The 27,997-nt window shown below is 38.8% G+C and overlaps 1 pseudogene across 1 annotated transcript; it reads right to left on the bottom strand.

Moving 5' to 3' along the window:
- Positions 1 to 2: 2 nt before the first annotated feature.
- Positions 3 to 27,923, bottom strand: LOC309825651 (NXPE family member 2-like; annotated as a pseudogene). Its single transcript has 4 exons — positions 27,368 to 27,923; positions 26,483 to 26,562; positions 3,329 to 3,463; positions 3 to 166 (listed from the first exon to the last, which is right to left on the bottom strand). The product of its transcript is annotated as an NXPE family member 2-like (transcript).
- Positions 27,924 to 27,997: the final 74 nt, after the last annotated feature.

Here is a 27,997-nt window from a genome sequence, read left to right as displayed (position 1 = left end):
ATCTATGGAGAGTGGCCCTTGGTGATTTTTCTATATTTGTAATTTGGCAAAAGCAAGTTAAAAAACATTTCAGTCTCATTTCCAATCACACGATCCGGAGGGTGGATATTCTCAGTGCCACATGCAATGGTTTTATCCCAGGCATCAGTCACATTCACAATGAGATCTTAAAACATACATTTCAGGATAAGTGAGTTAATACAGCCTCAAAAGTCACAAGTCTCTCTCCTTCCATATGCACATCATTGATGTTTTCCATCCCACTTTGGTGTCTGGACTTCTCAGGAGCAGACATTCAATGACTTTTTTTTTCAATAAATTAATTTTATTTATTTTTCGCTGCATTGGGTCTTCGTTGCTGCACATGGGCTTTCTCTAGTTGCAGTGAGTGAGGGCTACTCTTTGGTGCGGTGCATGGGCTTCTTATTGCAGTGGATTCTCTTGTTGCGGAGCATGGGCTCTAGGCGTGCGGGCTCAGTAGTTGTGGCTCGCGGGCTCTGGGGCGCAGGCTCAGTAGTTTTGGCACGTGTGCTCCGCGGCACGTGGGATCTTCGCAGACCAGGTCTCGAGCCCGTGTCCCCTGCATTGGCAGGCGGATTCTTAACCACTGCGCCACCAGGGAAGCCCTCAATGGCTTTTTGACCCTGTGAATAAAAACACTGATAGGAAATGATCTGGAGTTCCGGCCCAGGGGGATGAGGATGACTGCATTGTTTGCTGCTCTCAGGTCAGTTTCTGGGTGATGTGTTTATCTTTCACTGAGAAAAAATTCAGCGTGATAAAGTCCTTATCTTTTCCACTGAATGTGAATGTTTTTTCTGCATCTAGAAGTACATATTTCTCTTCTTTTTTAAAAAAAATATTCTTTATAAATCTGCCTGACTCAAAGTTCTCAACCAGGCCCACCACTTGCTCTGGTACAGCCCACCAGCTAGGAATGGTTTTTATATTTTTGAATTGTTTTGTTTTAAGGGATTACATAAATACCTACATAAACTTGATTTTGCCTCTTGGCCCACAAAACCTAATATGTTAACTATTTAGCCTTTTATGGAAACATTTTGCAATCCCTGATCTTAACTACCAAAGACTGAAAAAAAATCTTTTCACTCAAATGGGAAAGGCAACTAGGCCAGTGGTTCTCAAACTTTAGCATAGGTCAGAATCACCTGGAAGCCTTGTTCTGGTACAGGTTGCTGGGCTCCATCCCCAGTGTCTGGAGTGGGACCAGAGAAAGGGCATTTCTTTCTTTCTTTTTTAAATTAATTTTTAAATTGTGTTATATTTGACATATAACATTATATTAGTTTTAGGTGTGCAATGTAATGATTTGATATTTGTATATATGGCAAAATGATCACTACAATAAGTCTAGTTAACATCTGTACCGATACACAGTTACAAAATTTTTTTTCTTATGATGAGAACTTTTAAGATCTATTCTCTTAGCAACTTTCAAATATGCAATATATCAATAGTATTACTATTAACCATAGTCACTGTGGTATGCATTATACCCCCATGACTTATTTACTGTATAACTGGAAGTTTGTACCTTTTGACCCCCTTCACCCATTTTTCCCAACCCCTCCCCCCTCCCCCCACTTCTGGCAACTATGAGTCTGCTCTCTGTATCTATAAATGAGCTCAGGTTTTTTTTTTTTTCTTGTTTTGCTTTTGTATTATACATATAAGTGAGATCATACAGTATTTGTCTTTCTCTGTCTCACTTATTTCACTTAGCATAATACCCTCAAGTTCCATTTATGTTGTCACAAATGGCAAGATTTCATTCTTTTTTATGGCTGAAAAATATTCCATTTTATATATACCACATCTTTATCCATTCATTTGTTGGTGGACACTTAGGTTGTTTCCATGTCTTGGCTATTGTAAATAATGCTGCAGTGAACATAGAGGTGCATACATCTCGAATTAGTGTTTTTGTTTTCTTTGCATAAATACCCGGAAGTGGAAATGATGGATGATATGGTGGTTCTACTGGTTTTTTTTTTTGGCCGCACCATGCGGCATGTGGGATCTTAGTTCCCTGACCAGGGATTGAACAGGGATTGAACCCAGGCCCCCTGCAGTGGAAGTGCAGAGACTTAACAGCTGGACCACCAGGGAAGTACCCTGTAGTTCTATTTTTATTTTATTTTATTTTTTTTTTGGCCACGTTGCACGGCTTGTGGGATCTTAGTTCCCCTACCAGGGATCGGACCCGTGCCCTCGACAGTGAAAGAGCAGAGTCCTAACCACTGGACTGCCAGGGAGTTCCCCATTTTTAATTTTTTGAGGAACCTCCAGCTACATTCCCACCAACAGTGCACAAGTGTTCCCTTTTCTCCATATCCTTGCCAATGTTTGTTATTTCTTGTCTTCTTGATAATAGCTATTCTAATAGGTGTGAGGTGGTATCTTATGGTGGTTTTGATTTGCATTTTCCTGATCATTAGTGCTGCTCAGCACCTGTAGGCCATCTGTGAGTTGTCTTTGGGAAAATGTCTATTCAGATTCTCTGCCCATTTTCTAACCAGGTTGTTTCTTTTTTTTTCTTTTCCTTTTTTCTTTTTGCTGTTGAGTTGTATGAGTTCTTTATGTATTTTGGTATTAGCCCCTTATCAGAAGTACACGCTTCTTTTATTTTTTAAAATAAATTTATTTATTTATTTTTGGCTGCGTTGGGTCTTCGTTGCTGTGCACGGGCTGTCTCTAGTTGCAGTGAGTGGGGGCTACTCTTCTTTGTGGTGCGTAGGCTTCTCATTGCGGTGGCTTCTCCTGTTGCGGAGCATGGGCTCTAGGTGCGTGGGCTTCAGTAGTTATGGCACACAGGCTTCAATAGTTGTGGCTCGCAGGCTCTAGAGCGCAGGCTCAGTAGTTGTGGCACACAGGTTTAGTTGCTCTGTGGCATGTGAGATCTTCCCGGACCAGGGCTCAAACCCATGTCCCCTGCATTGGCAGGTGGAGTCATAACCACTGCACCACCAGGGAAGTCCCTACACGTTTCTTAAGTAATCCACTTCCATGACGGTAGAAACACACACACACACCTGTTACTGATGGTAAATAAACCATATATATATTTTTTTATTTTAAAGAAAAGAATAGAATTTGTCACTTTAAAACGTTTGACTGTAGTAGCCATATATCTGCCAAGTTTAACTTTCTCGAGCAACTAGTCCCCCCCTCATCCCACCAGGTGAGCTGTCATTCTGTCAACCTGTCAGGCCTGGTGCCCTGTCTTTCCACCACATGGGTTGTGGACACATGGCTAGGGGTCCCCTGGGCCAAGTGATTGGTTTGGGGATAGGCACATTGCCCGTACGGATTTCTGCCCGGAATAGGTACCTGGATGTTAGAGGAGGAAAATCCTTTGTTCCTGTAGCAGTGGATGAGCTAGAAGGATGTGCCTCTGGGTCTTTGGGCAGCCTCCTTTCTTTCTGCATGGTGAAGGGCTTCTCTGAAGAAGGAAACCAGCCCATAACCAGAAGCAAAGTCGAGAGATGAGCTCTGGTGACACAGTGTGAGTGGTGGATCCAGCTCTCACTTTGAATCCTTGTATCCCACTTAATACCCTTTCTTACTTAAACTGATTAGCGGTAGACTGTTGTCATTAACAACTGAGAGTCATAATTAATCCAATGACCCAGTGGTTAAAGTATTCGCTCTAATGTTTTCAGAGATATTTATTAAACATCATTTATGGGCCTGAAGCCCACTACCCTATTCCTCTATACTTAACATAACAACAACAAAAAAGGGGTCATCAAATTGTGACTTGTTAATTTTAAGTCAGTTAAGAACAGTATTCTCCCTTTCAGGAAAATAAATGATATTTATTATAACAAGAGAAGAGAATATACAATAGTTGCTAATTTTTTTGAGAAATCTCTCTCTAGAAATGATGCTTGCTTGCTATTTTAATGTTTAAGTAGAGGATCAGTGAGGGACTGATGTGAGGCAGTGAGGGACTCTGCCTCAAACGAGGTTCTGGAGTTATGATTGGATTCACCAAGGACCATTTATTTCTACCCCAGGGCCTAAGCAAAAATAGTCAGAAACTTCACCCTATCGTGTGCACAGAACTTGGTTGTTCAACCCTTGGTACTAAGTGAGTTCCCAGCTTACAGTGGGGGTGGGATGATGGTGTCACACTGTGGCAGATGGCTGAAAACTGCAAAGTAATATTTAATGTTGCGTAGTCCTGCCTTGGAAATGAGTGAACCTTTGATTGGTGTCCTGAAATTTCCGTCTCATTGCCTAACAAATTTCAAAGTTAGCCCAGCACAGAAAAGGAACTCATCCCAGATTTTGGTAAGGTTTTAAAACACATGACAAGATAATCAAATTTTGAGCATGTTGCCTAAAAAGGGCAGATCTCTAGCTCAGATGAATTAAAACTGCAATGACAGAACTTTTGATTAGAACATGTGAAGAGGAAGAATATTTTTAATATTCCTTGTGACAGGAGAAGTGAAATTTTAAAAGTAACTCACAAGTTGAAAAGGCGGATGAGCCCAAATAAGACCATTAGCATAGGAAGATCACATTTAAAGAGATTCAAAAAATGATGCTTGAATTTTAAAATTAAGATAGAAGAAACGTACTTTCAGAAACTGTTGGAAAGTAGTCAATCCTGTGGTGTAGAGGTATAAGTCAGTTTTCCTTTCAAAGAGTCATTGATGACATTTAATTTTCTGTTAGCAAATTTCTGCAATCCGTCCTCCTTCCAAAGGGCAACCACTGGGAGGTGAGAACTTATCTCAATCTTTTGTTTCCCCCCATCTTTTCACTCTTTGGTAAAACAATACCCCTCATAAGCAGTGTTCAGCCCTGCTTTTTTTTTTTTGCGTTACGCGGGCCTCTCACTGCTGTGGCCTCTCCCGTTGCGGAGCACAGGCTCCGGACGCGCAGGCTCAGCGGCCATGGATCACGGGCCCAGCCGCTCCGCGGCATGTGGGATCTTCTCGGACCGGGGCACGAACCCGCGTCCCCTGCATCGGCAGGCGGACTCTCCACCACTGCGCCACCAGGGAAGCCAAGCCCTGCTGTTTTTTTTGTTACAGACCTTCCTGTACACTTGCAAGTATCAGAAACATCAGCCATACATTTCTCCTACCTCGGCACGTGGAGGAACGTAGCACAGCTACTTTGTTAAGGATGGCTATGTGCAGGTTTCAGCTGAAAGACATTAAAGAATCTCTCAATTTGTGCTCATTGGCAAGTGGTGGCTGCATGCCTGCTCTTTCCTCACCCATTTATCAAGGGCCTGCACCATAGTTCTGCAAGGCTCAGAGATGAAAACAGTATCTCCTGCTCTTAAGTAGCCTACAGCCTAGTGTGAATCCAAGTATGAAAGGCAATACTATACAGACTCTTCACCATTGACTCTGAGGTTAGGAGAGCAGCCTTTAGCTCTGAAACAAGGCAGTTAACTGACCTGGACACTCAAGACACTTGCCTTGTCAATATTGTGATTTAATGAACTGAGTTAAGCAACTAGAGTTGTCTCTGAAGTGTGGACATTACCTAAGTTCTAATGAAAAGATTTCAGACAGTAACTCCCAGGAAATCTCCTCCTTACAAACAAAGGAGTCAACACATGCTGATTATTTGGGATGTTGGAGCATTTTCCATTAGTTTTAACTGTACTTTGAACATTTACAAATCTTCTTTCTCCCTTCCATCCTCCCTACATAACAGCAAATTACATTTCTTTAGTTATTCATCCCTGTTGAAAGCAGGTGCAAGGTGCCTTAGCTAATAGTCTACAACTACAAAGGTCTTGCACAGCTATCTTCCCCCCATAATGCATACCAGATACTCTCATGTTGTCCAGTCTGTCATTCCCATACCTTCCACCCTTGTACTTTGAATCCTTGAACACTTAGACATGGGCTGTCCAGCACTCCTCTGCATGTGTGTCATTTTTTAAGAAGCTTCTTTCAGATGTGGTACATATATACAATGGAATACTACTCAGCCATAAAAATGAATGAAATAACGCCATTTGTGGCAACATGGATGGAACTAGAGATTATTATACTAAGTAAAGTAAGTCAGAAAGAGAAGACAGATACCATATGATATCACTTATATGTGGAATCTAAAATATGACACAAATGAACTTTTATGAAATAGAAACAGACTCACAGACATAGACAATAGACTTGTTGTTGCCAAGGGGAGGGGTTGGGGAAGGGATGGAGTGGGAGTTTGGGATTAGCAGATGCAAACTATTATATATAGAATGGATAAACAACAAGGTGCTACTGTATTGCCCAGGGAACTATTGATATATTCAATATCCTGTGATAAACCATAATGGAAAAGAATATAAAAAATGTGTATATATGTATAACCAAATCACTTTGCTGTACAGCAGAAGTTAACACAACATTGTAAGTCACCTATATTTCAATAAAAAAAACAAATAAGAAGCTTCTTTCCAGTAGGAAGTGTGGTTGTCTTGTGAGAACTGAGCATGTACAATCCACAAGGACTTTTCAGCATTCTTTCTTGGGCTCCTACCCATTCACTGAGCCAGTTGTTAGTTGTAATCTTGCATTGCTAGATTATAATAGTTAGGTTCCTCTCACTATTCCCAATGTCCAGCTACCAGTAATTTTACTCCTTCCTATAGTTTGTCTTTCTTTCACCAAGTTTCTATTCATAAAACCTTGCTGAACTTACTTATATTCTGTTACCTTTTTATTCTTTCATTTCCCACTACCCTAATCTATGTATTCCCTAATTGGTATATTCCCTGTTTTCCATAGTAATACAAGCAAGAGTAAAGTTTACATTTTCAATAAGTAGATTTGTTAAAATGGTTTGAAAATTATTCAAGAAATAGAAACTGGCGTATCTTGAGGCAGACTGCGTTGGTTCAAACCCCAGTTCTGCCTCTTGCTGGTTGGGTTAGTCATTTATTCTGTTTCTTTAAGCATCCAGAGAGTGAGTGTAATAGTGGTACACAGGTTGTATTGAGAGGGTTCTGGCATTGGGTTCAAATCTTCACTGTCACTTATTTGCGGTCTAATGTTGGTCAAATTTACTTAACCTTTCTAAGTCACAGTGTGCTCTTCTGCAGTTCAAGGATAATGATAGCACCTGCCTCTTGGGATTATTGTATGGAATATGATATGCATGTAAAGCAGTTAGCACAGTGCCTGGCACACTTTAAGTGCAGAAAAACATGTTAGATATTCTTAGGAAAAACACACAGCAGGGCCAAAGCTGATAAACTAAAACTCAGATATGTAAAATAGTATATAGCTTTCTAACTTTTTTATGACTGGATGAATATTGCTTCTGCTATTGAGGGGACAAAAGTGAAATTTCCCATCACAGGTCAATGTCTCTTCTAGTATCTTTCAGATAAATGGTATCTTTCAGATGATTTCCCCATTTTGCTGATAAATGGACAATCTTGGAGGATTCCTCTCCCTGCCATATTCCTCTTGATTGCCCTGTCTTCCTCATTCTTTACCTCTCTCTGGGCACAGAGACACTTACATGACCTCCTGGTAGAAGGAAAGATTTCTATCCTAAGAAAGGGCTTTCTCGGCTGGCTCCCACTGAACTCTGATCCATGTGTAATTTGTGCCACTTCATCTCTGAGAGTCGTCTTCTGTCTTTTCTGCAGCTGTTGTTGATGTCTTTGTGGCCGATGTAGCTTGTGTTTTCTAGTCAAGGGAAGTGCAAGATGACCCACTGATTCCTGAGCTCCCACTTAACTCCTACTGATGCTGATGCCCTTATGTGACCCAGCAACATTGCTCCCTTCTCCCCTCCCCTTTCATTTTCATTCTATTATATGTTGGCACAAGGTACCTGCAAGCCCTTCTTTTATCAAAGTTCCAAATGGAAAAGGAAATTCAAGTCTCCTCTTTGCTTTTGGCATGACCTCAAACTATCTGGAGTATTTTTATTGCAAACCTTACCCAAGGTTTGACAGTGGGAGATATGGGAGGCAGGGGAACAGAATTGAGGACTCTCCTTGATAACCTCTCTCTCTCCTCTCCCAGGTTCTTTTCCCAGTGGCCAGAGGGCTTTCTACTTTTCCTTTCTATGTGATGTGAATGCCATATCTTCTTTTTTGCCTGTTCTATGGGTTTTGTAAGACTCTGATCAAGTTGGCCAGATTTGACTCTCTTGATATATGAAAGATATTAAATACACTTTTGAGGTATTGTCCCCTCAAAAAACAAACAACCAGACCTAGCTTTCAGATCTTTTCTTGTTCCTATGTGCTAGAATTCTGGTTTGAAGATCAAACCTGAGCAATACTTCTCTCTCTCCCCAAAATGTTGAATGAATGCTGTTGATTAGGCAGGATAACACAACATATGGGAAATGAAACTTACATCAGTTTAATATTTCAAAAATATCATCCTTATTATTTCTGTTCGTTATAGAAGGGGATCATCACAAAGTAGAAAAAAAAAATTTGTAATCCCATCTCCAGGAAGTAATCACAGTTAATGTTTTCTAGCTGGGTGCTAACTGGGTGACTTAGAGCAAGTTACTTTACTATCTGATGCTCAGTTTTCTCCTTTGCTAAATGGGAATAACTCCTTTTCTTCCTCCCACAGAGCGTTGTTTTGATTCAAGATGGCATTTTTATCACAGAGGGAAATTATTATATATAATTGGTTCTGATTCTTCCTTTCTGTTCCTGTTGTAATACTCTATTATTGTAATTTATGTATCTTTATAGTACATTTTAATACTTGGTAAAACAAATATTGTACATCTTTTATTATCTTATTATACATCTTTTAAAATAATTTCTGCCAATTATAACTTGTTTATTCTTTTAAATGAACATTGCAATTATTGTGTTAACTTCTTAAACACTTTATTGGTATTTTCATTAAGATTACCTTAATGTTTATGATATTAAACATTCAAATAAACAGATTTTCTTTTCTGGACCTTGGTAAAGTTTGGTAGTTTTCGTCATATAAGGTGTTTCACATTTCTTATTAGAAGTTTCCTAGGCCTTTTATATTTCTGATGGTTGTTTAAAATGTGACATTTTTCCTGTTAAATTTCTTAACTGATTACTGGTGGTATATAGAAAAAAATATTGTTATTTTTGTATATATGTATATATTTTTAACATCTTTATTGGAGTATAATTGCTTTACAATAGTGTGTTAGTTTCTGCTATATAAGAAAGTGAATCAGCTATACATACACATATGTCCCCATTTCTCCTCCCTCTTGCGTCTCCCTCCCACTCTCCCTATCCCACCCCTCTAGGTGGACACAAAGCACCTAGCTGATCTCCCTGTGCTATGCAGCTGCTTCCCACTAGCTATCTGGTTTACATTTGGTAATGTATATATGTGCATGCCACTCTCTCACTTCATCCCAGCTTACTATTCGCCCTCCCTGTGTCCTCAAGTCCATTCTCTACATATGCATCTTCATTCCTGTCCTACACCTAGGTTCACCAGAACCTTTTTTTTTTTTTTTTTTAAGATTCCATATATATGTGTTAGCATATGGTATTTGTTTTTCTCTTTCTGACTTCCTTCTGTATGACTGTCTCCAGGTCCATCCACCTCACTATAAATAACTCAATTTCATTTCTTTCTTTGACTAATATTCCATTGTATATATGTGCCACATCTTCTTTATCCATTCATCTGTTGATGGACACTTAGGTTGCTTCCATGTCCTGGCTATTGTAAATAGTGCTGCAATGAACATTGGGGTACATGACTCTTTTGGAATTATGATTTTCTCAGGGTACATGCCCAGTAGTGGGATTGCTGGGTCGTATGCTAATTCTATTTTTATTTTTTTAAGGAACTTCCATACTGTTCTCCGTAGTGGCTGTATCAATTTACATTCCCACCAACAGTGCAAGAGGGTTCCCTTTTCTCCACACCTTCTCCAGCATTTATTGTTTGTAGATTCTTTGATGATGGCCATTCTGACTCGTGTGAGATGATATCTCATTGTAGTTTTGATTTGCATTTCTCTAATGATTAGTGATGTTGAGCAAATTTTCATGTGCCTCTTGGCCATCTGTATGTCTTCTTGGGAGAAATGTATATTTAGGTCTTCTGCCCATTTTTGGATTGGGTTGTCTTTTTGATATTGAGCTGCATGAGCTGCTTGTATATTTTGGAGATTAATCCTTTGTCAGTTGCTTCCTTTCAAATATTTTCTCCCATTCTCAGGATTGTCTTTTTGTCTTGTTTATGGTTTCCTTTGCTGTGCAAAAGCTTTTAAGTTCCATTAGGTCCCATTTGTTTACTCTTGATTTTATTTCCATTACTCTAGGAGGTGGGTCAAAAAGGATCTTGCTGTGATTTGTGTCATAGAGTGTTCTGCCTATGTTTTTCTCTAAGAGTTTTATAGTATCTGGCCTTACATTTAGGTCTTTAATCCATTTTGAATTTATTTTTGTGTATGCTGTTAGGGAGTGTTCTAATTTCATTCTTTTACATGTAGCTGTCCAGTTCTCCCAGCACCACTTATTGAAGAGTCTGTCTTTTCTCCATTGTATACTCTTGCCTCCTTTATCAAAGATAAGGTGACCATATGTGTGTAGGTTTATCTCTGGGCTTTCTATCCTGTTCCATTGATCTATATTTCTGTTTGTGTGCCAGTGTCATACTGTCTTGATTACTGTAGCTTTGTAGTATAGTCTGAAGTCAGAGAGCCTGATTCCTCCAGCTCCGTTTTTCTTTCTCAAGATTGCTTTGGCTATTCGGGGTCTTTTGTGTTTTCATACAAATTGTGAAATATTTTGTTCAAGTTCTGTGAAAAATGCCATTGGTAGTTTAATAGGGATTGCATTGAATCTGTAGATTGCTTTCAGTAGTATAGTCATTTTCAAAATGTTGATTCTTCCAATCCAAGAACATGGTATATCTCTCCATCTATTTGTATCATCTTTAATTTCTTTCATCAGTGTGTTATAGTTTTCTGCATACAGGTCTTTTGTCTCCTTAGGTAGGTTTATTCCTAGGTATTTTATTCTTTTTGTTGCAATGATAAATGGGAGTGTTTCCTTAATTTCTTTTTCATATTTTTCATCATTATTGTATAGGTATGCAAGAGATTTCTGTGCATTAATTTTGTATCCTGCTACTTTACCAAATTCATTGATCACCTGTAGTTTTCTGGTAGCATCTTTAGGATTCTCTATGTATAGTATCATGTCATGTGCAAACAGTGACAGTTTTATTTCTTCTTTTCTGATCTGGGTTCCTTTTATTTCTTTTTCTTCTCTGATTGCGATGGCTAAAACTTCCAAAATTATGTTGAATAATAGTGGTGAGAGTGGGCAACCTTGTCTTGTTCCTGATCTTAGTGGAAATGGTTTCATTTTTTCACCATTGAGAACAATGTTGGCTGTGGGTTTGTCATATATGGCCTTTATTATGTTGAGGTAAGTTCCCTCTATGCCTACTTTCTGGAGGGTGTTGAATTTTGTCGAAAGCTTTTTCTGAATCTTTTGAGATGATCATATGGTTTTTATCCTTCAGTTTGTTAATATGGTGTATCACATTGATGGATTTGCGTGTATTGAATAATCCTTGCATTCCTGGGATAAACCCCACTTGATCATGGCGTATGATTCCTTTAATGTGTTGTTGGATTCTGTTTGCTAGTATTTTGTTGAGGATTTTTTCATCTATATTCATCAGTGATATTGGCCTGTAGCTTTCTTTTTCTGTGACATCTTTGTCTGGTTTTGGTATCAGGGTGATGGTGCCTCGTAGAATGAGTTTGGGAGTGTTCCTCCCTCTGCTATATTTTGGAAGAGTTTGAAAAGGTTAGGTGTTAGCTCTTCTCTAAATGTTTGGTAGAATTCACCTGTGAATCCATCTGGTCCTGGGCTTTTGTTTGCTGGAAAAGTTTTAATCACAGTTTCAATTTCAGTGCTTGTGATACGTCTGTTCATATTTTCTATTTCTTCCTGGTTCAGTCTTGGGAGGTTGTGCTTTTCTAAGAATTTGTCCATTTCTTGCAGGTCGTTCATTTTATTGGCATATAGTTGCTTTTAGTAATGTCTCATGAACCTTTGTATTTCTGCCGTGTCAATTGTTACTTCTCCTTTTTCATTTCTAATTCTATTGATTTGAGTCCTCTCCCTTTTTTTCTTGATGAGTCTGGCTAATGGTTTATCAATTTTGATTATCTTCTCAAAGAACCAGCTTTTAGTTTTACTGTTCTTTGCTATCGTTTCCTTCATTGCTTTTTCATTTATTTCTGATCTGATCTTTATGATTTCTTTCCTTCTGCTAACTTTGGGGTTTTTCTGTTCTTCTTTCTCTGACTGATTTAGGTGTGAGGTTAGGTTGTTTTTTTGAGATGTTTCTTTTTTTTGACGTAGGATTGTATTGCTGTAAACTTCCCTCTTAGAGCTGCTTTTGCTGCATCCTAAAGGTTTTGGATTGTTGTGCTTTCATTGTTATTTGTTTCTAGGTATTTTTTGATTTACTCTTTGACTTCTTCAGTGATCTCTTGGTAATTTAGTAGTGTATTGTTTAGCTTCCATGTGTTTGTATTTTTTACAGATTTTTTCCTGTAATTGATATCTAGTCTCATAGCGTTGTGATTGGAAAAGATGCTTGATACGATTTCAATTTTCTTAAATTTACCAAGGCTTGATTTGTGACCCAAGATATGATCTATCCTGGAGAATCTTGCATGAGCACTTGAGAAGAAAGTGTATTCTGTTGTTTTTGGTTGGAATGTCCTGTAAATATCAATTAAGTCCATCTTGTTTAATGTATCATTTAAAGCTTGTGTTTCCTTATTTACTTTCATTTTTGGACCTGTCCATTGTGAAAGTGGGGTGTTAAAGTCCCCTAGTATGATTCTGTTACTGTCAATTTCCCCTTTTATGGCTGTTAGCATTTGCCTTATATATTGAGGTGCTCCTATGTTGGTGCATAAATATTTACAATGTTATATCTTCTTCTTGGATTGATCCCTTGATCAGTATATAGTGTCCTTCTTTGTCTTTTATAATAGTCTTTATTTTATTTATTTATTTTTATTTATTATTATTTTTTTGTGTGTGGTACACAGGCCTCTCACTTTTGTGGCCTCTCCCGTTGCGGAGCACAGGCTCTGGACGCGCAGGCTCAGTGGCCATGGCTCAAGGGCCTAGCCACTCCGCGGCATGTGGGATCTTCCCGGACCGGGGCACGAACCCACATCCCCTGCATCGGCAGGCTGACTCTCAACCACTGCGCCACCAGGGAAGCCCAGTAGTCTTTATTTTAAGGTCTATTTTGTCTGATATGAGAATTGCTACTCCAGCTTTCTTTTGATTTCCATTTGCATGGAATATCTTTTTCCATCCCCTCACTTTCAGTCTGTATGTATCCCTAGGTCTGAAGTGAGTCCTTGTAGACAGCATATATACGGGTCTTGTTTTTGTATCCATTCAGCCAGTCTGTATGTCGTTTGGTTGGAGCATTTAATCCATTTACATTTAAGGTAATTATCAATATGTATGTTCCTTTTACCATTTTCTTAATTGTTTTGGGTTTGTTATTGTAGGTCTGTTCCTTCTCTTGTGTTTCCTGACTAGAGAAGTTCCTTTAGCATTTGTTGTAAAGCTGGTTTTGTGGTGCTGAATTCTCTTAGCTTTTCCTTGTCTGTAAACCTTTTAATTTCTCCGTCAAATCTGAATGAGGTCCTTGCTGGGTAGAGTAATCTTGGTTGTAGGTTTATCCCTTTCATCACTTTAAATATGTCATGCCACTCCCTTCTGGCTTGCAGAGTTTCTGCTGAAAGATCACCTGATAACCTTATGGGGATTCCCTTGTATGTTATTTGTTGCTTTTCCCTTGCTGCTTTTAATATTTTTTCTTTGAATTTAATTTTTGAAAGTTTGATTAATGTGTGTCTTGGCATGTTTCTCCTTGGATTTATCCTGTGTGGGACTCTCTGTGTTTCCTGGGCTTGATTGAATACTTCCTTTCCTATATTAGGGATGTTTTCAACTATAATCTCATCAAATATTTTCTCAGTCTCTTTCTTTTTGTCTTCTTCTTCTGGGACCCCCTATAATTCAAATGTTGGTGCATTTAATGTTGTCCCAGAGGTGTCTGTGACTGTCCTCAATTCTTTTCATTCTTTTTTCTTTATTCTGCTCTGTGGTAGTTATTTCCACTATTTTATCTTCCAGGTCACTTATCTGTTCTTCTGCCTCAGTTATTCTGCTATTGATTCCTTCTGGAGAATTTTTACTTTCATTTATTGTGTTGTTCATCATTGTTTGCTTGCTCTTTAGTTCTTCTAGGTCCTTGTTAAACGTTTCTTGTATTTTCTGTATTCTATTTCCTAGAATTTGGATCATCTTTACTATCATTACTCTGAATTCTTTTTCAGGTAGGCTGTCTATTTCCTCTTCATTTGTTTGGTCTGGTGGGTTTTTACCTCACTCTTTCATCTGCTGTGTGTTTCTCTGTCTTCTCATTTTGCTTAACTTACTGTGTTTGGGGTCTCCTTTTGTCAGGCTGCATGTTCTTAGTTCCCGTTGTTTTTGGTGTCTGCCCCTAGTGGCAAAGGTTGATTCAGTGGGATGTGTATGCTCCCTGGTGGAGGTGAGTAGTGCCTTTGTTCTGGTGGATTAGGCTGGATCTTGTCTTTCTGGTGGGCAGGACAGTGTTCAGTGGTGTGTTTTGGGGTGTTTGTGACCTTATTATGATTTTTGGTAGCCTCTCTGCTAATGGGTAGGGTTGTGTTCCTGTCTTGCTAGTTGTTTGGCATAGGGTGTCCAGCACTGTAGCTTGCTGGTTCTTGAGTAGAGCTGGGTCTTAGCGTTGAGATGGAGATCTCTGGGAGAGCTTTTGCTGTTTGATATTACATGGGGCCAGGAGGTCTCTTGTGGACCAGTGTCCTGTACTTGGCTCTCCCACCTTGGAGGCTCAGGCCTGACACCTGGCTGGAGCACCAAGACCCTGTCAGCCACTCGGCCAGGTACGTGGAGTTTCTTGCCTTTTGGGAAGTCTGAGGTTTTCTGCCAGCGTTTAGTAGGTGTCCTGTAGGAGTTGTTCCACATGTAGATGTATTTCTGATGTATTTGTGGGGAGGAAGGTGATCTCCACGTCTTACTCCTCCCCTATCTTGAAGCTCTCTAGACTTTTGTATATTTTAAAACTAATTACCTTAATGACTTCTACTAGTGAATTTTCATTTGCTTTACTTAGGTTTTCCATTTAAAGAAGCATGATCTGAAAATAGAGAGTAATTTGTCCCCATGTTTCTAAAATTTACCAATTAAAAGAATTCTTCTGTCCTTTATTGCATTGGCTAGAACTTCCAGGAAAGTGCTAAATAATAACCAGCACACTGCTCTTGTTGCTAAATTTAATGGGAATGGGCTCTAGTATTTCATCATTAACTCTAATATTGGCTATCTCTATACAATAACTATACTCTAATTGATTAAGGAGGTTTTCCTCTATTGTCAGGAAGCTTTTGTATTTATTTTAATATTTCATTTATTTTTTAATCTTTGCATTTATTAAAAGAACTATTTTTAATCTTCTGAGGTACTGAAGTGACTAATTAACTGACTGGTATATTTTATATGCTACTGGATTAGCATGTTATATAGGGAGATTAGTTTGTGATTTACATTTTTGTGCTCTATTTGTTGGACTTGGGGATTAGACTATTGCTGGTTTGGGAAAATGAATTGGGCAGTGTGCCGTCCTTCTCTGTACTCTGGAACACTTTAAGTGATATGTGAATTATCTTTCCTTGAAACTGTGCTAGAACTCACTAGTAAAGTTGTCTAGACATGGTAATGCATTTGGAGTTATTCCCTAGGCAAAATTTTCCATTTCTTCCACGGTTGTTGGTATCCACATGGACTAGTTTCTCAAATCATTTCTGGAAGGTTTTGTGTTTTTTAGAAAATCCTGTGTTTCATCCTTATTTTTGGAATTTTTAGCTTAGAGTGGTGCATTTAAATTTCTTATAGCATTACAGGGTACTTGTATATCTGTGAATAAAGCCTGATTCTCATTTTTAATGATTTGAATATATTTTCTGTTGTCTAAATCTGTAAGCTTTGTCTATTTTATTGATATTTTCAAAGAAATTATTTCTCGGATTTATTTATCATATCTATTTTTGTTTTCTAATAATTTCTACATCATTATTTTTACATCATTATTAATGCATTTCTCTTTATCGCTCAGGTTTCTCTTCTTTTTTGACATTTTTTCCAATTTATTTCCATTTTCTGTTTTTAAAAATGAATATATTTAAGGCTGTGAGATTTCTTCTGAATGTAGTTGTCCTCACCATAGCAATTTTGATTTGTAGATGTTGTTGCTTTTATAGGTGTAATGTTCTATAGCTGCACTTATTTTTAACTTTTGTAAAAACTGAGTATAATTTACAAACATTGAAATGCACATATTTGAATAGTACAATTTGATAAGTTTTTTATTGAAGTAAAATTTATGTACAGTGAAATGCATTTCTTAATTGTACCGTTTGTTGAGTTTTGACAAGTCTGTGTAACCAACACACCAAGCAAGATGCAGAGTCCCTCCCTTGAGCTTTCCTTCTGCCCGCTTCCAATCAGTCCCCCACTGGGCAACCACTGTTTGGATTTCTATCACCAGAGTCATTTTTTGATTCTCGAACTTCATATGAATGAAATCATACAGTAGTACTCTCTGTGTCTGAGTACTTTCCCTCAGCATAATGACTTTTAGGTTAATCCATATTGTTGCTTGTATCAGCGGCACATTTTTTTTAAACTGCTGAGTTTTAAAAATTGTATCGTTTGTACCACAGTTTATCCTATGTCCTCTGGATGGACTTTTGAGGTGTTTCCAATGTTGGACTATAATGAATAAAACTGCCTGGACATTCCTGTAAAAGTCTTTTTGTGGATATGTTTTCATTTCTTTTGGGTAAATACTTAATGGCGTTGCTGGGCCAAGGGGTAGATGTATGCTTAATTTTAAAGAAAGTGCCAATCTTTTTCCAGTAGTTGTACCATTACAGACTCCATCCGGAAATGCATGAGACTCCAGTTGTTCACATCCTTACTAATAATTGGTATTGTCAGTCTTTCATTTTAGTCATTTTGGGGGGTATAAAATAGAATCTCATTGTGTTTTTAATTTATATTTCTCTGTTGTCTAATGATATTAGGCATCTTTTTGTGTGCTTCTTCTTGGCCATTTATATAGCTTTTTTTGTTAAGTGTTCAAGCCTTTTGACTATTTTTAAATTGGATTGTCTTTTAGTTATTTGAGTTGTAGGAATTCTTTATATTAATATGTTCTGGATATAAGTTCTTTGTCAGATTTATGATTCTAAATATTTTCTTCTAGTCTGTGGTTTATCTTTTCTTTGCAGTGTCTTCTGAAGAATAGGAGGTTTTAATTTTAATGAATTCCCTTCTTGTAATTTTTTTTCTTTTATGGTTATTGTTTTTTGTGTTTCATTTAAGAAATTTTTACCTACCTGAATATTGCAAATATATTCTATATTTTCATGTAGAAGCTTTACAGTTTTAGCTTTTTTTGATCCTATCATTCATTCCAGTTAACTTTTGGGATGAAGTGTAGAGTCAGGATTCATTATTTTTTACCCAGTAGCTCTTTGGTTGTTCCAGCACCATTTGTAGAAAAAACTATCCACTTCCTATTGAATTATCTTGGTGCCTTTGTTGAAATCAGTTGAGAATTTCCCTGGTGGTGCAGTAAGGTTAAGAATCTGCCTGCCAATGCAGGGGACATGGGCTCGAGCCCTGGTCTGGGAAGATCCCACGTGCCGCAGAGCAACTAAGCCCGTACGCCACAACTACTCAGCTTGCGCTCTAGAGCCCACGAGCCATACTACTGAGGCTGTGAGCCAAAACTACTGAAGCCTGCGCACCTAGAGCCTGAGCTCCGCAACAAGAGAAGCCACCTCAGTGAGAAGCCCGCACACCGCAACGAAGAGAAGCCCCCCACTTGCTGCAACTAGAGAAAGCCTGTGAGCAGCAACGAAGAACCAATGCAGCCAAAAATAAATAAAATAAATTAAATTAAAAAAGAAAGAAAATCAGTTGAATGTATCTTGTAGGTCTATTTCTAGACTTTCTAGACTGTTTCTGTAGTTGCAGGTTTGGTATTCTCTTTGACCCATGAATTGCTTAGGAATATGCTGCCATCTTTAACAACAACTCTAACTTATGACCCTGAAGACCATTATGTTGGAGCCAGATCAGGACTGAGGCCAAGTAATAATGTCATCCTCTAAAGCAGTAGTTCTAAAATTTAGCAGTGTTACACAGGGAGTTAACAAACAAGAATAGATTTGGCGACCCTATTCCAGACCTAATTTTCAGTGTAAAAACTGGAGAATATCTCTTTTTAAAAAGCCCTCCAGGTGATTCTAAGACGTCCAGTCAATTTGAGAACCATTGCCCTAAGCACCACCTCTTACAACAAAGAGCAGACTTACAGTTACATGCTGAGACCTCAGTGGGTTCAATCTGTTCCATTATTTCAGTGTATAGACTAGACCTTCAAAAAAGGGAAACAAAAAATTAGCCTGTTACTTCTTCAGGCATTGAAATGAACATGAACCTCACATCATCTTTGAATGACATTCTTTTTAATTTGGGAGGACGTAATATCTATTATTGTTGTGGTGTAGTTAAGAGATTTTTTATGTAGGAAACAATTGGATTCTGGATGACTGTTTTGCTATTCAAGTACGGTGACTTAAAGTTTTAGGGAGAATTGGGGCATGGAGGCAGGTGCCTTATCTATTCCAGGGCTAATGGATCAGGGAAGCTCCAAGAAAGCCAAGAGAGCTGTCAAATGAAGTGCATTACAGTTCAGGACCAGAGGGAAGGCTTTTGGAGAGACTTACGATCTCATTATATTGGTGAGACTATTAAAAAAGGAGCCCAGCTTCCGTGCTCCTTATTTGTGGCATGTGAACTCTTAGTTGCAGCATGCATGTGGGATCTAGTTCCCTGACCAGGAATCGAACCTGGGCCCCTGCATCGGGAGTGCAGAGTCTTAACCATTGCGCCACCAGGGAAGTCCCCTAGATGGTTTTCTTGTGTTGTTGTAAATCTGGATTGTGAATCATATTATGGTTGGTGAGATTTACCATGGGAATTATGTGTGGTTTGGTTTGAGTGTGTGAATTCAGAAAGTTTGTATTTGTTTCTGTCAAGTTCCCCTAGGGAATTAGCCCCAGCTTACTTGCTTATTTATTTACTTAGTTATTGGATTGAGGTTTCCTGAATTGAACAGGTAGTATGGATTAGAATTTCAGATCTTTATCGAGGCAGGTCTGTGCTTACTAACTCATAAAGGGAGACTTCCCTTTTTCTATCAGAATCTAGGACAAGACAGACAAACTTCTTTGTCATCTTTCATGGGTATATTTTTTTCCAGTTCTCCCTTTCTCTGAGAGTAGCCCTTTGAAGGTTTAGGCTTATGCAGGGATTTCAGGCCCCTTTCTTCCTGTCTGAGTGAAAATAAGAAAGCCAGTGAGGCTGGAGGGTAATGAATGAGGGACAATGATGGCAGGACATGAAGCCAGAGAGGTAATGAGAGGCAAGAACATGTAAGGCCTTGTGAGTCAGGACAAGATTTTTTGCTTATACTCTCAGTGAGATGAAAAATCATTGGAGGGTTTTGAGCAAAGATATGACATGCACGAATGTGATCTGATTTGTATTTTAAATGGATTTGTCTGGTTGCAGTTAGAAAATAGACTATGGGGCCCAAGGATGGAAGTAGGGAGACAAAGTTGAAGGCTATTGCAGTATTGTGGGTGAGAGGTGATGATGGTGTACACTTGGGTGGTTATGGCGGAGGTGGTGAGAAGTGGTAAAATTCTGGGTATGGTTTGAAGGTGGAGAAAATAGGATTTGATAATAAACTGAATATTGAATATATGGGAGAGACTTCAAGGGTTTTAGGCTTAGACAACTGGCAAGAAATGTATTGCTATTTGCTGAGATGAGGAAGACTGGATAGAACAGTTTGGTGGAGGAAAATCAAGAATTTGGTTTTGGACACTTAGATCATAAGCTTGAGATGTCTGTTAAGCCATACAAATGGAGATGTAGATTGACAGTTGAATTTAAGATGCTGGGAGACATGAGAGGAAATGTCCACATTATATATATAAATTTGGTAATTGCCAGGTTATATATGATATGAAATTCTGTGGGATTTTATAAGATTATTCATTTAAAAAAGATGTTATAAATCACCTAGAATTTCTGGGTATTTTGAGCAGATGTATTTTTAATTAGTTAATTAATTAATTAGGCTGCCTTGGGTCTTCATTGCTGTGCGCAGGCTTTCTCTAGTTGCAGCGAGTGGGGGCCACTCTTTGTTGCGGTGCACGGGCTTCTCACTGAAGTGGCTTCTCCTGTGGCAGAGCACCGGCTCTAGCTGTGTAGGCTTCAGTAGTTGTGGTGCACATGTGCTCCACGGCATGTGGGATCTTCCTGGACCAGGGCTTGAACCTACGTCCCTTGCATTGGCAGGCGGATTCTTAACCACTGCGCCACCAGGGAAGTCCTAGCAGATGTATTTTTAGATTACATTGTCTCTACTGTGTTAGAAGAAATAAAAGTATATATATATTTTAAAATGCAGTAAAATACATATAAACATAAAATTTATCATCTTAACTGTTTTTAAGTGTACGGCTTAATAATGTTAAGTATATTCACATTGTTGTGCAACCAATCTTCAAAACTTTTTCGTCTTGCAAAACTGAAACTCTATGTGCATTAATAACTATTCCCCATTCTATTCCTCCCAGCCCCTGGCAACTACCATTCCACTTTCTGTTTATATGAGTTTGATTACTCTGGATACTTCATATAAGTAAAATCATACAGCATTTGTCTTTTTGTGACTGGCTTATTTTACTTAGCGTAATGTCTTCAAGGTTCATCCATGTTATAGCATGTGTCAGAATTTCCTTCCTTTTCAAGACTGAATAATATTCCTCTGTGTGTGTGTGTGTGTGTGTGTGTGTGTGTGTGTGTGTGTGTGTGTGTGTATCAATCACATTTTGTTTATCCATTTGTCTGTTGATTGACATTTGGTTTGCTTTCACCTCTTGGCTGGTATGAGTAAAGCTATTATGACCATGGGTGTGCAAATTCTCTTTGACACTCTGCTTTTAATTCTTTTGGGGATATATACTTAGAAGTGGTATTGCTAGGTCATTTGGTGATTCTATTTTTAATTCTTTGAGGAACTGCCATACTGTTTTCTGTGGTGGCCACACCATTTTACATTCCCACCAATAGTGCACAAGGGTTCCAATTTTTCCACCTCCTCGTGAGCATTTGTTATTTTCTGTTTTTAAAAATTTTCTATAGCAGCCACCCTAATGGGTGTGAGATGATATCTCATTGTGGTTTTGATTTACATTTCTTTAAATGATTAGTCATTTAAATCATTTCTTTAATGATTAGTGATATTGAGCATCTTTTCTTTGCTTGTTGGCCATTTGTATATCTTTTTTGGAGAGATGTCTTTTCAAGTCCTTTGCCCATTTAAAAAATCAGGTTGTTTGTATTTGTGTTGTTGAGTTGTAGAAGTTCTTTAATACATTCTGAATATTAGCTCCTTATCAGGTATTTAATTTGCAATTATTTTCTTCCATTCCATAGGTTGCTTTTTCACTCCGTTGATTGTGTCTTTTGATGCACAGAAGTTTTAAATTCTGATGTAGTCAAATTTACCTAATTTTGCTTTTGTTGCCTGTGCTTTGGGTGTTATATCCAAGACATCATTGCCAAATCCAATGTCATAAAGCTTTCCTTGTTTTCTTCTAAGAGTTTTATAGTTTTAGGTCTTAAATTTAGGCCTTTGATCCATTTTGAATATTTTTTTTCTATGGTCTAAGGTAAGGATCAAACTTCATTCTTTTTGCGTACGGAATCCAGGTTTTTCAATACTTTTTGTTGAAAAGTCTGTCCTTTATCCATTAAATTGTCTTGGCACCCTTGTCAAAAATCATTTGACCGTATATGTGAGGGTTAGAAATATATTCTTGTTCTCTCCTGTCTGTGGATGAAAAATGTTGCCTGCCATATCAGTAAACAAAGCCCTAGGCCACTGCAGCCGCCCCCTACTGTGTGCCCTGAGGGAAGTCAGGATGGAAAGCAGGGCACTGGCCCTACCTAGATGGTTAAGGTGCATATAAAAGGGATGATTTCAATAGCCCAGACTCTTGCATCTTCCCATACACAAAAAAGCTCACTAAATTCATTAACTTGAGATATCTGGTTTTCTTTAATCAACAGTAATCTTTTGATGTTCCAACTACCTGGTTTTTGTTGCAAAAACCCCTATATATCCTCGCTCCTCCCTTAACCTCTTTGGAGCTGTCCCTTAGAGCTATCTGAGAGACTGTCTTCCAAGCTTCAGCCCTCAGTTTTGTCCATCAAATAAAACATAATTCTCAACTTTTAGGTTGTGCATTTTTTTTCGGTCAACATCTCCATTAAACAAGTCCATTTTTATTTTGCCTACTAAATATCTTCTGAATCTCCCTACTCCTCTTTATTTCTGCCAGTGTCACCCTGGCTTATATTATCATCCTATCATCCAGGTTACAGGAATAGCCTGAAAACTTGTTTCCTCCTTTACTTAAAAAAAAAAATTACCCCAACAAACCAGCTTTATTGTGATATAATTCACATAGCATATATTTACCCATTTAAAGTGTACAATTCAGTAGTTTTTAGTATATGCAGCCATCTCTAAAACCTAACTGTAGAACATTTTTCTTCTATCCCAAATCACAAATACTCTTGACCCACTCTAACCTGTCATCCAATTTGCAGCTAGATTGATCTTTTTTTTTTAAAGCTAATCTGATTATGTTCCCCTCCCCCATTTCCCTACACAAAAAACCCTTCAATGGTCTACTATCTCCTTACAATAGACCAAAATCTTTGGTGTGACTTTCATTCCACACTGCCACCTGCCCTCCCCCTCCCCCCCGCCCCAATATCTCCAGCTCCATTTCACATCACTCTCTCCCATAATACGGCACTATGATATGGCCACAACATGCTTTACCCTTCCTCATGGATTTTCAGATGCTTTTCTTTTTCTCTGCCCCATCCCTATCTCTATCACCTTCCCAACTTTTATATCTCAGCTCAAATACTGCTTTCTCAAGGAAGGCTTCCATGACTGCCCTTCCCCCTACCACACATCCAGATGAGCTTAGGGTCCCTCTGTTAGCCTCAGATTCCTCCTCTAGAATATAGGCTCCATGAGGCCAGGTGCTGGTACAATCACTGTATCCCCAGTGCCTAGCACGGTGCCTGCCACTTTGCAGACATTTCATTTGTTCAGCTAATATTATTGGGTGCTCGCTATTTGTCAGGCACATTTCTAAGTGAAGATATGCAAAAGAGCACGGCTGGAAGTCTGAGTCCTTGACTGTAACTACCTCCAGAAGCTGCCAAACACTGGCTGTGTACTAGGTCTGGTGTGGGAAGTGGGACAGCTTTCCCCATGAGACCTGTCAGATAAAGCCTTTGCAGTTACCTGTGGTCAGGCCTGAAAGATCATACATAGGATTTTGGACAGGAGCTGGACTCCTCAGAGATTAGGGGATGTTTTTCTCTTGAGAAATTGGACGGGCCAAGAGAAAAGCTTCCAGGTACTGGTGTGTGTGTGTGTGTGTGTGTGTGTGTGTGTGTGTGTGTGTGTGTGTGTAGTCCACTGAATAGGCCTTTTGCCACCTTATCACTGCACAGTGAGACGTTCCTGTTGACCAGCCCCATCCATGTACTAGAGCATCCGTGTTGATTTTCAAGTGCCCAATGAAAAGATATGAGCAGACATCTAAGGATTTCAGGTATTTGATGAATACCTCCTACTTGAAAGAGAGACTAAATAATCACACAGATAAAAGAAATCCAGAAGCAACAGGGACAATGTAAAGAATAAAATAAAATTTCAAAAAATATATCATCATAATAATAATCTGAATGTTTTCGTCATGTAAGAGAAAATATTGCATCCAGGAAATAATGGGATGCTGTGAAAAAGTATAACCAGAGAACAATTAAGAGCTCTAAAATGAAAAAAAATATAGTGACTGAAAAAAAAAATCAACAACAGAAGTGCCAAAAGATAAGATCAAGAAAATCTGGCAGAAAATATAGCAAAAGATACAGTGGTATACAGTAGAAAACTTAAGTTTACAAGGTAAATCCAGGAGATACAATAGACTATTAGGAATTCCAGAAGGAGAAAATAGAGAAAATACCAGGAAAATATAATATTTCTGAAATTAAGAGTACTAGCCTCCAGTTTGAAAAGTTCTAGGGTGTGTCCAGCACAATAAATGAAAAAAATCCCTACTCCTACCCACCTTAAATTGAATAATCACAACACCAGGGTATAGAGATGATTTGAAGAAAAGAGATGAGGAGAAAAACAGATGACATAGCAAGTATTAGGAATCATAATGGCACCAAACTCTGTAGTTAGAGAAAACTGAAAAATAATGGACTTTAAAATTCTGAAGGAGAATCATTAATCAACTCAGAAATCTAAACCCAACCAAACTTTCCAAAAAGTGCCAAGGTAGAATAAAGATAATTTTAGATAAGCAAGAAGTAAAAATTAAATTTTTCTTTTCTAAGAAAGTTTTTGAAAGATATGCTTAAGCCAAATGAGCAGTAAACTCAGGAGACTGGAGATGCTATACAGGGAAGTGGTGAGGAGTTCCTAGGTCATTTTCTTCCTTGTATAGCAGGTGGAAAGCAGTCATTCCCAACCAGAATAAGTGGCAAAAGGCTCCGGGCAAGAATTCTGCAGGGATAAAGATAGACTTGAAACCTTATCTGACGCCGTCAATGTTTTGGAAAATAAGAATGGAAGAATTTTGACAGTTATGATGGGGGATGTGGACAAATTAAAGATAAATACATAGAAAACAAAGCAAATGAAATTCCAGTAAAACCAAAAAATTTGTGTTTTTTTGGAGAGGGTAAGGAAGGTGTACTACTTGGCTCAGCAGATAGCAAAATTTAATTAGCAATGCAAAACACTATTAAGTTAACTTAGTAAAGCCCTTGTGTATAGTTAGAGAAAGTAGTAAAGGAAAATGTGGTGCAAGTGTGATGTAAGAGAACGAAATCTTTTACAACCAACCTAGGGAATTGATATAAAATGCCAAAATGGCAAAAGGAAGACATAGCAGTGTTACAAACACTGCTAGAGACCTACCTGGGGTCCATTCTTCTCCTAACAGAACATATGGTAGCAACATGCTTAGCAAAAAAATTTTATTTCCTTGCCTTTCTTGTCAGTAAGAGTGGTCATTTTATATCAATCTAGCCAGTGATACATGTGACACATGATCAGAAGTCTTTGGGTGGCAGATGCAGCTGAAATGTGTCCTTTGCCCTTCCTCTTCTTGCCTGGAATACAGTTGAATTGCTGGAGGTGCAGCATCCATCTTGAGACACTGAGGTGACAAGGATGAGAGAGAAAGTCATGTGCTAATGAGGGGAGTTAGAGCAGAAAGGTCTCAGATGGGTCTTGATGGCATATTGGGTCGTGTGTCATCCCTGCTTTGCCTCTGGGCTTCTTTTACCTGAGAAAATCCCTGATTTGTTCAGAAAATTGAGATTTATTCAGAAAATTGAGTCGATTGTTCATAAAGTCGAGATTTGTTTAGAAAATTAAGTTGATCAAGCTACATAAGCATAATAGCTAAAAAATATGGTGGTAAATAATGTTTAAAACAGTTAAAATAATTCAGACTGATTGTATGGGGGGATGGGGAGAGTGTGGTAGAAACTGCTGGGTTTTGGTACAATTGATGCTGCAGTGAGCTCAATTTGATGTCTTGGACCACGCATATGTATTAGTTTAATAAACAGATTAATAAGAAAGAAGACTATCTTCCTGCATGGAACACTTTGATATCTTCCTATTTCACTTGAAATAAAATCCAAACTCCTTTAACAGATTCTTCATGATATGGCTGGCCCCAGCCACCTTCCCTCCTCATCTTTCATCATCTTCCTCCTCGTCTAACCCCCAGCCGCATTACCTTCTTTCAATTTTGTAAAGGCCCTTTTAGTAAATTTGCACATGAAGTTTCCTCTGGCTCATTCAGGAGCCCAGGAGGAAACATGACAGGCGCAAACTTGGTGACCCAGGAGAGTTTAATAAAGGCGAGATTTAAGGAAACCAACACGGGATGATGCAGTACTTTGGGGCCTACAAGGGCAGGGAACCATCCATCCCCAGGCCTGAACCACCTGTATGGAGAAAATCACCTGACAGAACTGTGGCCTTTAGGAGAATAACACTGATAACCCACAGGTATTTGAGCACTGAGAGTGCAGCGCTCACTGTTAATTAAAAGGACTGGAGTGGTTGCTATAGGAAAATGTCTCAATGCACATTAGTGTGAAAGCTTGCTTGCACTATGTAAAAGTCTCTACCCTTCTTGACTGAGTCTCTGGTGGTCACATGAACAGGGCCTCACAAAGCATGTGTTGAGGCCTCACATAGTAAAAGGCTTCTTTTTTAACAAAATTTTGTTGAAGTATAGTTGATTTACAATGTTGTGTTAATTTCAGCTCTACAGCAAGGTGATTCAGTTATACATATATATATATATTCTTTTTCATATTCTTTTCCATTATGGTTTATCACAGGATATTGGATATAGTTCCCTGTGCTATACAGTAGGACCTTGTTGTTTATCCATTCCATATAGAATAGTTTGCATCTGCTAATCCCAGACTCCCACTCCATCCCTTCCCCACGCACTCCCCTTGGCAACCACAAGTCTATTGTCTATGAGTCTGTTTCTGTTTCATAAAAGTTCATTTGTGTCATATTTTAGATTCCACATATAAGTGATATCATATGGTGTTTGTCTTTCTCTGTCTGACTTACTTCACTTAGTATGATAATCTCTCGTTCCATCCATGTTGCTGCAAATGGAATTATTTTGTTCTTTTTTGTGGCTAATATTCCAGTGTGTGTGTGTGTGTGTGTGTGTGTGTGTGTGTATATACCACATCTTCTTTATCCATTCATCTGTTGATGGACATTTAGATTGTTTCCATGTCTTGGCTATTGTAAATAGTGCTGCTATGAACATTGAGATGCGTGTATCTTTTTGAATTATAGTTTTGTCTGGGTGTATGCCCAGAGTGGGATTGCTGTATCATATGGCAACTCTGAGGAACCTACATACTGTTTTCCATAGTGGCTGTACCAATTTACATTCCCACCAACATTGCAGGAGGGTTCCCTTTTCTCCACACCCTCTCCAACATTTATTATTTGTAGACTTTAGTAAAAGGCTTCTTGGACACGAGTAACCAGGTTCTCACACAGTTCAGCACTTGAATTTAAAATGAGGGCACAAACAGTATTGACTTGCAAGGTGCCACTGGCAAACTGGCCTGTGAAGATCACCCTGTCATAGCCTTGGTTCCTTGCCCTCCAGAGAGCCTACACCCCTTCACTGGGGAGGATGAGCAGGAGAGACAGAGACACCCGGCCCTCCCAGAACAGGGTGAAGCTGACAAGGTAGGTGCCATTGTTGAAGTCTGTCACCTTTCCCGAAGCGCCTGCCTTCAGGGCTGGGGAGGACATCCTGGCCCTCAGGAAACCCCCGCCATATTCCTTCCTGCGTCCCAAGTGGTCCCTCACCTCCAGCAGGACGTCTAGCTGATCCCCCCTGCAGTATGTGTCTTGAGGGCTGAGGAGGGTGGCTTTGCTGTGTGTGGCGCTGGTGGTGGAGCTCACGTGGGTGAAGGGTCTGGGTGGGATCAGCTGGTCTAGCTTCTCCATGATCCCCTTTATTCTCAGCTCAGTCTCTGTTGGTGAAACTGCTGGATCCAGTGGTACTTCATGGTGTAAGACCATTTTGAAGGTATTTCTGTGATGCATAAAGGGAGACATCTCTTATTCACACCAAACTTGAAATGACAAAGACTGAG

Source organism: Grampus griseus (assembly GCF_964374135.1).
Source record: "Grampus griseus genome assembly, chromosome: 8".
NCBI classification, from domain to species: domain Eukaryota; kingdom Metazoa; phylum Chordata; class Mammalia; order Artiodactyla; family Delphinidae; genus Grampus; species Grampus griseus.
This window is presented reverse-complemented; position numbering and strand designations above follow the sequence as displayed.